This window comes from Peromyscus leucopus, chromosome 6 (genome assembly GCF_004664715.2).
Source record: "Peromyscus leucopus breed LL Stock chromosome 6, UCI_PerLeu_2.1, whole genome shotgun sequence".
Lineage (NCBI taxonomy): Eukaryota > Metazoa > Chordata > Mammalia > Rodentia > Cricetidae > Peromyscus > Peromyscus leucopus.
The window spans coordinates 132,929,491-132,939,490 of record NC_051068.1 but is presented as its reverse complement, the minus strand read 5'-3'; the positions used below and the strand labels follow the sequence as shown (position 1 = coordinate 132,939,490).

Genomic DNA, 10,000 nt, shown 5'->3' with positions numbered 1-10,000 from the left:
ATATTGGCCCTTTTTTATAACATTCGCAGAAATTTCCAGGGGTTGGAGAGCTGTTGCCCAGTAAGCATGGGGACCTGAGCTTGATCCTCAGCTCTTGTGTAAAAAGTAGACATGGCAGCTCACACTTATCATCCCTGTACTGGGGAGGTGGAGCCAAGTGAGTCCTCCAACCACCTAGTTAGCCAAATAGGCATGTTCCAGACCAGCGGAAGACACTGTCTCAAAAAATTTAAAAAAAAAAAAAAAAAAAAAAAAAGGGGGGATTGTAACTGCAGAAAACATTGACCTCAAGCCTATGTATGCATGAACCTGGACACCTGCACACACACATGCATGGACATGCAAACATACACACAGCATAAATAGCTCCATACCAGTGCCATGAAATAAATGCCACTCACTAATCTTTTATGGTTAATGGAGTTAGGAAGCAAAATCTTTATTTTAAAAAGGTTTTGGTTTTGGGGGACAGGGTTTCAGTCTGTAAGCCTGACTGTTCTGGAATGTGCTATGTAGCCCAGGCTGGCTGAACTCACAGAGACCTGCCTGCCTCTACCTCCTAAGTACGTGTGGGATCTTCTTAAGCTGAATTTGGCAAAGTAGATCATTCTTCTTTCAGAGTGGCAGGGCAGTTTGGGTGGTTCCCTAGCTCCAGTTTCTTCTAGTCTGGAGTCTCCCGAAGGCATTAGTGGCTGGGTGAGAGTCTCCTGCAGGCATCTATGAGAGTTGTTAAACCATTGATTGTCCTGATAGCCGTAGAAAAAGTGGTCACCTGATTGACAGCTCCCATTGCCTCTTCAAAAATGGCAGGTGAAAGTTTTCATTGTCACCATCTCATAGTCAACCTGTTAAGAGTTTCGGCAATGACATTCACAGTCTTGGCCGACTCTGGAACTGAAGGCGACAGCAGTGTCTCCCGATCCAGGCTTCTTCTCTACCTACCTCTCCTGGTGAAGCCGTTCAGTTTCCACTCAGGGCAGTTGCTGCCGTGGTCAAGCTGCCAAGCTGCTTACAGTGATAGCTCCAGTCATTTAAAAGGAAAGATTGTGAATGCATTTAGCAATTTTCTTCAGCAAGCTTGAAAAAAAGTTCTTAACTTCTAGCCACTAAATAACGTTAGCCTGGGCCTCCTGAGCTGTCTCAGGGTTTGGTATATGATGATAAAAAACAAAACAAAACAACTGTTAACCAAGAAGACCGAAATGTGCATCCTGCTCAGTATTTTACTCTTAAAGTAGATTTTCCTAAAAGCAAGCTTATCATGACTCCACTTATTTGAGATGCCTAGAGTAACTAAGTCCAGGTTCTGGGAGTAGTGGTGATGGTTGCATTACAGTATGAATGTTCTTAATGTCACTGACTCTACACTTCTAAAACCTTCATGATGTGGATATTTTATCACAATAAATTAAGAAAGCTTATTTATGAGAAGTTTGGAGAAAAACTACTGTGTTGGACAACATATTATATTTTTAAATAAAGCTACATACTAGAATGATAAACCTAAAGAAATGAGCTTAAATTTGCATTTAGATTTAATAACTTGTAAAAGAGAGAAATACCCTGGAGGTAGTCATTGACCGCATTTCACTTCTGTCCATAGTATCTATCACCTGAAAATGAAAGCGGTTTTCAGATTGAGGCATCACCAGGAAAGGCTCAGTTTCAGTTAGAAAACGTTCTAATTTGCCTGGTCAGAGCACACCCAAGGTAGCCCTTAGCTGGAGCCCCTAATCTTGCATACGTTCAGGGGAGAAATATTCAGGGGAGCAGCCAGTTGACTGTAGAGGCAAGATTAGATTAGGACCCAGAAATGAAAGCCTGAAAAGGAGAAGTAGTTAGAGGACACTTGGAAATGTCCAAGGACTGGGAAGTGGGAGAGGGAGGAGGTTTACCCTGGGCTAAGCCAGACTTTGCAACCAAAGCTGATGTGAATGGTCATGCTAAAGTACCTGGAACTAAGGTGTGGAGGGGGTGGAGGGGGCGGTTGTCTCAGGTGAGGAGGGTGTGGATCATAGAGCCTGGGGTTTCCACTGGGGAACTAATGGAGAGACAGCCAGGAGTGGTGGTGCATGCCAGGAATCCCAGCATCCTGTTGGCTAGGGCAGGAGAACACCGAGTTTGAGCCAGCCTGTGCTACAGTATAGCAAGACCCTTTCTCAATAATGAAGTAAACAGTTAAGTAACCAATGATAAGTCAGTAATACCACAGTAACTTAGAGAATGAAAAGACGTTTCATTAGCTTCTTTCTTCCTCCAAACATAGATATTTATAAAAACATTTTCTGAGTTTGTAGAAATTTATCCTTTCGTGTGTTCTCTAGGGTTCTTTCTCCAGGGCTAAGTATTGGCTGTACTTGACTCGTGTTATTACAGTTGGTGTATATCACACTTATACACATATATACCTTTCTGAATTTTCTGAGAGCTTTTGAGAGATGTTGGACTAAACTAGGCCTCTAAAAATACTCATATTGGGCTAGGTGTGGTGGCCCATGTTCTTTAATCCCAGCACTCGGGAGGCAGAGGCAGGCAGAACTCTGTGAGTTCAATACCAGCTAGAGCTACACAGTGAGATCCTGGCACAGCAAAAATTTATATTTAGATTGGCAGGAAAAAGTCGAGAAGGTCAGAAGACCATGTGGAGAGAGTCCTTGGAAGAAGACATCCCCTCTTCCTAGGGATAGCCAGGAGTTGGGCTGGCAGGAAACGGGGTTTGTGGGGGCAAAGTAGGGGTGCACATTTGGGTAAGATGCAGCCACCCAAGGGATAGAGTGGAAGTTCTAATTTAACATGTTATGTATTTTTACAGTTCATAAAATGGTTGTAGGATCTGTAGCCAGAGAACTTGATAGAGCTGGCAAGCTGGTGATGCTATGCAAGAAAGAAATCAGAACCAGGAGTGGTGGCTCACGCCTGTAATCCCAGCACTTGGGAAGCAGAGGCAGCAGATCTCCTGAGTTCGAGGCCAGCTTGGTCTGTAGGATGAGTTCCAGGACAGCCAAAACTACACAAAGAAACCCTGTGTCAGAAAGCAAGTGGGGGGGGGAGAGAGAGAGAGAGAGGGAGGGAGGGAGGGAGGGAGGGAGGGAGGGAGAGAGAGAGAGAGAGAGAGAGAGAGAGAGAGAGAGAGAGAGAGAGAGAGGAGAGAGAGGTTAGAATGGGGGAGGATATTCTTAGCAGGTTTCATGCAGCTGGCAGGTGCTGAAGGCTCTCTGATGGGACCCCAGTGAGACCTGTAAAACAGCACCAGTGTGTGGTTGGTTCCTCGTTGGTTCCTCAGAGAGGTTTCAGCTTCCTGCACCTGGCAGGTTTTTCTAAAAAGGATGTTTGCAGGAGACCTGGGGAGGAAGCAGGGCTTCTCCTGCCCCAGCTGTGGAGCACACAGAACGTAGATACCACAGTACTCCAGCAATCAAGTGAGTGGCCAGTGGCAACCCAGTTCAAAGAGGAGGAGGTAGCATTTCCACCCTTGCTGGGAGGAGCCTGCATGTCCCAGAGAGAAGGAATCGTGATGTCCATTTTCAGAGATTGCTCTGTCTTGGTCTGCCGGTGTTAGATAACGTGCAATGGAAAGGTTTTAACCCTGTGTTTCTAACTGGCTTTTCTGCAGAGGTGAGTGAGCTCTTGGCCTCAGAGGTGAGGCTCCTGTTTCGGGCAAGATTCAGCTCAGGAAAAAAGTGTCAACTGCTGTGCCAGGCTTTGTGGACAACAAGGCATAGGATTATAGGTACTTGGCAGGTTCTGGTCATTGTAACAGACAAGCTGAGAGATCTGTGGCGAAACTGACCTCACTGGGAGTTAAAGGGTCAGGAGGAAACTTTGCTAGAGGAAACGCAGCAGATTCTCCTGGAAAACACTGTATGGTATGGTGGAGGTGCTGGTAAGCCATCGTTAACCACAGCGAAGGGAGCTAGCTCCTTGGCACACAAACATCCCAAGCATCTCGGTTTGCTATGTGCTGGACTCACCTGCAGGCCTGTGAAGACACAGATGACTGGTCTCTAGCTCCGGGGTTGCAGAGTCAGTACGTGTGGGATCAGGCTCAAGAATATGCATATCCAGGCTTGGGGAGATGGCTCAGGGGCAAAGTGTTTGCTGTGTAAGCGTTAGGACCTGAGTTCGGATCCCCAGGCCCCATGTAAAAGCCTGACTTGGCGATGTGAATCTGTTACTCCAGTGTCGGAGGGAGGGAGACAATCAGATTCTAGAAGGTAAACTCTAGGTTCAGTGAGAGACAGAGAGGGACAGTGGGAGACAGGTGATGTCCACCTCTGGTCTCCACAAGCACAGGCATAGGTGAGTACATCCTCACACACTCATTGAGACACATGCATAAAACATATGAACATTAAAGAAAATAAGAGGGGTCGTTGAGATGGCTGGACTGGTCAAGGCACTTGCTGTTCAAGCCTGAGACCATCTCTAGATCCTACAACATGGTGGAAGGAGAGAAGTGATTTTAACAGCATTGTCTACTGCCTTCCATCCATGCCATGCTCCACATGCATCCCCAGACAGCCATCTCACACACACAGTGATGATACTTCAAAAACAAACAAAAAACCAGGGCTGGAGAGAGACAGCTCAGCAGTTGGGAGCACTGTCTGTAATCCAGCTCAAAGTGATTTGACACCCTCATACAGACATAAATGCAGGCAAAACACCAATGCACGTAAAATAAAAAGAAATAAACCATGAAATCAAACTCCGTGCATCTCCATCAGGTTCCCAGGCCCTCCATTCCAAGCACCGTACTTTGGAGCTGCTGGAACCAAACGAGAGAGTGGAGATTTCCTTGGGGAGGACAGAATATAAAAGGCCTCAGCTTTTCTTTAATGTGGAGAATTTGCACGTTGGGTGAATATGGTTAGAGAAAGATGTTTTCCAATGTACTATTTTTAGCAGTAACATGATATTTAAAGGACATCATAAAGTTATGTTGCCTCTGGTACTAATTTGGTGCCTTGGTTAACAGCCACATTTTATTCTATGACGCTATGAAAGGAGTTGGAGGAAGTGATCAGCAGCTGTTTTCAATGTAATGTATTTCCTGAACATACTTTTGAGCTTACCATTAACCAGTAAATTAAAATTAAAAATTAAAAAAATTGTTTCATTATTGAAAGAAAGAAGGAAAGGAAGGAAGGAAGGAAGGAAAAAAGGAAGGAAGGAAGGAAGAAAGGAAGAAAGAAAGAAAGAAGAAAGAAAGAAAGAGAGAAAAAGAATGAATGAATTAGGGTCAGCTGGAGAGATGGCTCAGCTGTTAAGGGCACTGACTGTACTTCCAGAGGACCTGGTTCAATTCCCAGCATCTATGTGGCAGCTCATAACTGTAACTCCAGTCCCAGGAGATCTGTCGCCCTCTTCTGGCCTCACTGGCACCAGGCACACATGTGATGCACATATATACTTGTAGGCAAAACACCCATACACATAAGTAAACCAGTCAATAAAGAAAAACTTTTAAAAACCCACAAATTTTAGCAGTGGCTCTTACCTTTAGGCAAGCTGTGTTTTGGAGGACACAGGCAATTGGTATACTTTTGAAATATATTAGGTCATAAGATTTTGTAGATGTCTGGTTAGTCACATTCTGTAAACATTGAACATGATTATGTCATGTGCTACAGCCTTAAAACACCTGACCCAAAGAAGAAGAAAGCTGTTAGTGAAAAACAGATTGGACGAAGAGCTGCCTTTAGCCAAGGGGAGAAAGATGATGTTGTGAGTGAGGAAATTTACCCTACAAAACAAGAACTCATGCTTATTGCACTTGTGAGTCCACTGTAGCGAGGAATAACTCAGCGAGACATGGTCCCTGCACTTGGAGGTCGAGCCACAAGGATCAGAGGTGAGGGCTAGCCTCGGGTATATAGTGAGACTCTGTCTCAAAACAAAACAAGAAGTGGGGTGAGCAGAGGCAGACAGAGAGAAAGAGAAACAACCATAAAATAGAGGGATTGTTGTAACAAAATATTTCTAAGACTTTTGTATCCAGTTCAAGTGAGAATCCCATTAAAAATAACTTTTTTCTTTGCATAATTTACCCCAAGACTTACAGATATAGTTTCAAAGTTGCTTTAATTCAGTACAGAACTTATAGAAATTCAGTTTCTTGTTTCATTTGGATGATGAGCAATTAAAACAGTGTTCTTCTAATCTCTTTTTTCTTTAAAAACACATTGTTTTCTTTTGACACAGGGACTTGATATGTAGTGTAGTTTGGCTAGAACTCAGGATCTTCCTAAGTGCTAGGAAATAGATGTGTGCCAAGACGCTGAGAGTCAACCTGCTTTTAAATCGAATACTCCAACTAATTGACTTTTAAAGGATTTATTATTTTTTTATATGTATGTGTGAGTATGCCTTAGTGTATGTGTGGTGCATCATGTGGGTGCCTGGTACTTGCAGAGACCAGAGAGGATGTCAGGTTCCCTGGAACTAGTGTTACAAGTGGTTATGAGCTGCCATGTGTGTGCTGGGAGCCAAATCCACATCTTCTTCAAGGGTAGCAAGTTCTCTTTACTGCTGAGCCATCTCTCCAACCCCTCTAAGCAATTCTTCTGGACAAATTCATCTGTGCTTTTAAGAAGTCACCACAATTTTTTTTATTAAGAATACACATAAAATATGCATGAACTTGCAATGTGAGTAGCAATTTGTTTCCTGTTATTTTTAAAGTGCTTCTTCATGCTGTGCAAAGTAGAGAGGTCAGGCTGTTCTGTTTTTCATCCTTGTGTTTCCTAGCTGCAAATGTGACTTCTATTATGTATGAAAATGAATTTATAGTAAAACAAAAATGAGTGTGACTTACCCAAGGAAGATGTGCCTCTGAAAATCCTACATCCCAGGAAACCCATGCCATGATGGGAAACTATCCATGGCAACTCTGATTTACGGTTTCTAATAATGGATCATTCATCACTGGGACTTTCTGATGCAACTGAAGTATGTTGTAATTGTGAACAGCAATAGTCCCTCATAGACTTTGGGTGTTGGACTGACAGTTGTGATTTGCACTGTTTAATCTATAAGGTTGAATTTTCTAGAGTGACTGTATTTTCTCAGAGTTTATGTAATGAAAACGAGATGGCTTATGATACTACTAGAATGCCCAGACATCACTGATAAAAGAAGGTCATCATTCTTGTATATGGAAAAATATATACTATTAATAGGCAGATAGAAAGACTCATAACATTGAATTAAAGAGAAATATAGTCAAAACAGAAATACTATGTAATATGCAGGAAAAGAATTGGGGATTCCACATTAGTATGAATTGAATTATGGTCCCACTAAGATTGCCATGTTGAATTCCTAGCTTCCAGTACCTCTGAATGTGTATTTGGAAATAGGTCCATTTGCATATATAATTAGTTAAGAGGAGTTCATTTTGCAGTAGGCTGGGTCTTTAATAAACTGTTACTGATGTCCATATTAAAAGGAGTGGGTTGGGCCAAGGAATTCTGTGTGAAGATAGAAGTTAGGCCACCAAAGTGGAGGGACCATCCGAAGCTGGCAGCAAGCGTGGAGCAGAGAATTCCTTTGACCTTCAGAGGTTTGCACTGGATGGCACCTTCACCTCAGGACTCTGGCTTCTAAAACTGATGCATTCTCTTGCTGAAACACTGTACTTTTCACCCACCACCCGTTTCTTTGTTGCAACCCTCCCAGATTAACACACGTTTGGCTGAAGAGATGTAAAGGCATAGAAGGAGGTGGCCTTTCACAAGTCTGGCATGCAATGGGCAGCTACATCTAAATCAAGCTTGCCCTTTCCACCTTCCAGAAAGATGTTGATGCTCAGTTGAAAGCAGCCAGCTTTGAGTTAGCTTAGACAATACCGTATGAACATACACATTGTATGTTTGTCTTGATTGCTACATAACATTGAGCAAACTTGCATTTCCTAATGCCGAGGCGGCAACTCAGAAATCCTCTTGACAAAATGGGTACGGGGTGGGGGTGGGGGAGGATTGTGGGACTGAAAAGGTGTTTTGACCTCTTGCAACACAGAGGTGATTGTGTCAGATGTCAGATGGGAGCAGTGTTCGGCTCTTCAGTAGTCATATCGAGTCATGACAACAAAAAGTGCCCACCCCAAGCCCCGCTTTGGGGTGTGTTTTGAAGAACAGAGTTAGACCCTGAAATCAAAATAAGAGTTGGTGGTAGGTTGTTAACATGAAGATGAGGCGTTGCTCATCTTGTGTTCGGCAGGGAACACATACACATCTTTGGCCAATTTCTGTGTATAAATGTCTTGCCAAAATGGGGAAAGATATTACCTGTTAAATTCCTTGCATATCTGTACACAACTTCTGATTTTGAGGATTTTGTATTCAATCACTTATAAATTTCACCAAAACCCCCAGAACAACTTAATACATTGAGGATGAAATGTAGAAAAATAGTACAGTAACGCAAATGTTTATGGACAGTCTCTCAGAGCTCTTTGGTTTTTGAGGAGACCACAGGAAGAAACCATCTTCATTTGAGTTGTTTAAGGTGTTTGTTACAAGAAAATGAAATCATACAATGAAGCAATTACTCAGCTTTTGAAAATGAGGTAACTTCAAAACTTCAATATGAATTATGGGATGGAAATGTAGCTCAGTGGTTCAGTGCTTGTCTAGCACACAGAGACCTCTGGGTTTTGCCCATAGTAGCACTTAATCTGAGGCATGGTAGAAGCAGGAGGTAGCACAGGCAGAAAGATCAGGAGTTCAGAGTCCTCTTTGGTTACCTAGTGAGTTCAAAGGCAGCATGTGCTGCATATGACACTGTTTCAAAAACAATAAAATTTACCAGCAAATGGGAGCCACATCAAGCAGGAGTCTATTATAGCTTGTCAGGGAGTCCTGTCTACTTTAAGTATGAAAACACCATGGCTATTCAGAGATATGCAGTGCAGCTGAAGCCCTCCTACCTCCAAAGGAACTTAACCGACAACAGCTAGTCCCCTAGAACAAGATTTTAGATACAAAGTGACTAGATGTTTCTGGGGAACAGGAAACTTAACGCATTCTATATCCTAGCATCTTTGTTAGGAAACTATATAAACTAGGCTTATGTTGTAATGGATTGACAATAGAAACTGGTGCTTGGTCGGCTGAGGAGCTGAAATGCAAGTCAGAGTGAATCTCACTTGTCGCAGTTTTACACACCGCGCTTACAGATTTTCCCCTCGGGCTGCAGGTAGTCACTGGAAAGGAAGAAATGTTACTGAGAAAGAAAACAGAAAAGAAATATCCTGTGTCATGGGACAGGGAAAAATGTTATCTTTAACCTCACTCTAATTCTAATTAGTTTATATTATTCTTACAATGTGTTATGTATTCTAGAATCATATAGTATCGCCTGTTTAACTGTTCAACAGAGGTCAAAGGACAGGAAGAACGGTTGTAGAAGTACTGGCATTAAAAAACAAACCATGTTGAGTTGGTGTTGTTACTACTAACGGGCACTGTTACCTTTCACCACAGCTAGGTGAAATCAGTAAACCCACACACAGCCTGACATCTACACATGGCTTTAGTGGCAGTGTTCCGGGTCACTGTGACAAGATGACCCCTCATCTTGCCTGCTGGCTTGCTCTTTGGCCATTCCTTCTGGCTCATACATTCCAGTCTCGCTAACGACAATGAACTGTAAGATGGGGGGAAAGAGCTCCAGGAAAGCTAATTCTGTGGTCAAGCGCCGAATTGTAAACCCCCCAAATAATTATGTAGATAAGTAGTTTAAAAAGAAAAAACAACTTTAGATTTTTAATGCTTCCTGTTGCTTTAATTTAGCATGGCATACCTGGCCAGAAAATAGTTTACCAAATTTTGTGTGCATCTACTGGATTGGAGGTGGGGAGACTTTTCTCTGAGATGTGTTACAACTCTGATAGGATTAGACATGCTGGAGTGACCCCATTTGCCTCATGGCAGTTTTAACACTCCCCCCCCCCCGTGTTGTGTGTGTGTGTGTGTGTGTGTGTGTGTGTGTGTGT

General features: G+C 43.0%; 1 pseudogene; it reads left to right on the top strand.

The window, feature by feature from the left end:
• Nucleotides 1–10,000, top strand: part of LOC119088263 — a 19,942-nt pseudogene that overhangs the window by 1,040 nt on the left and 8,902 nt on the right.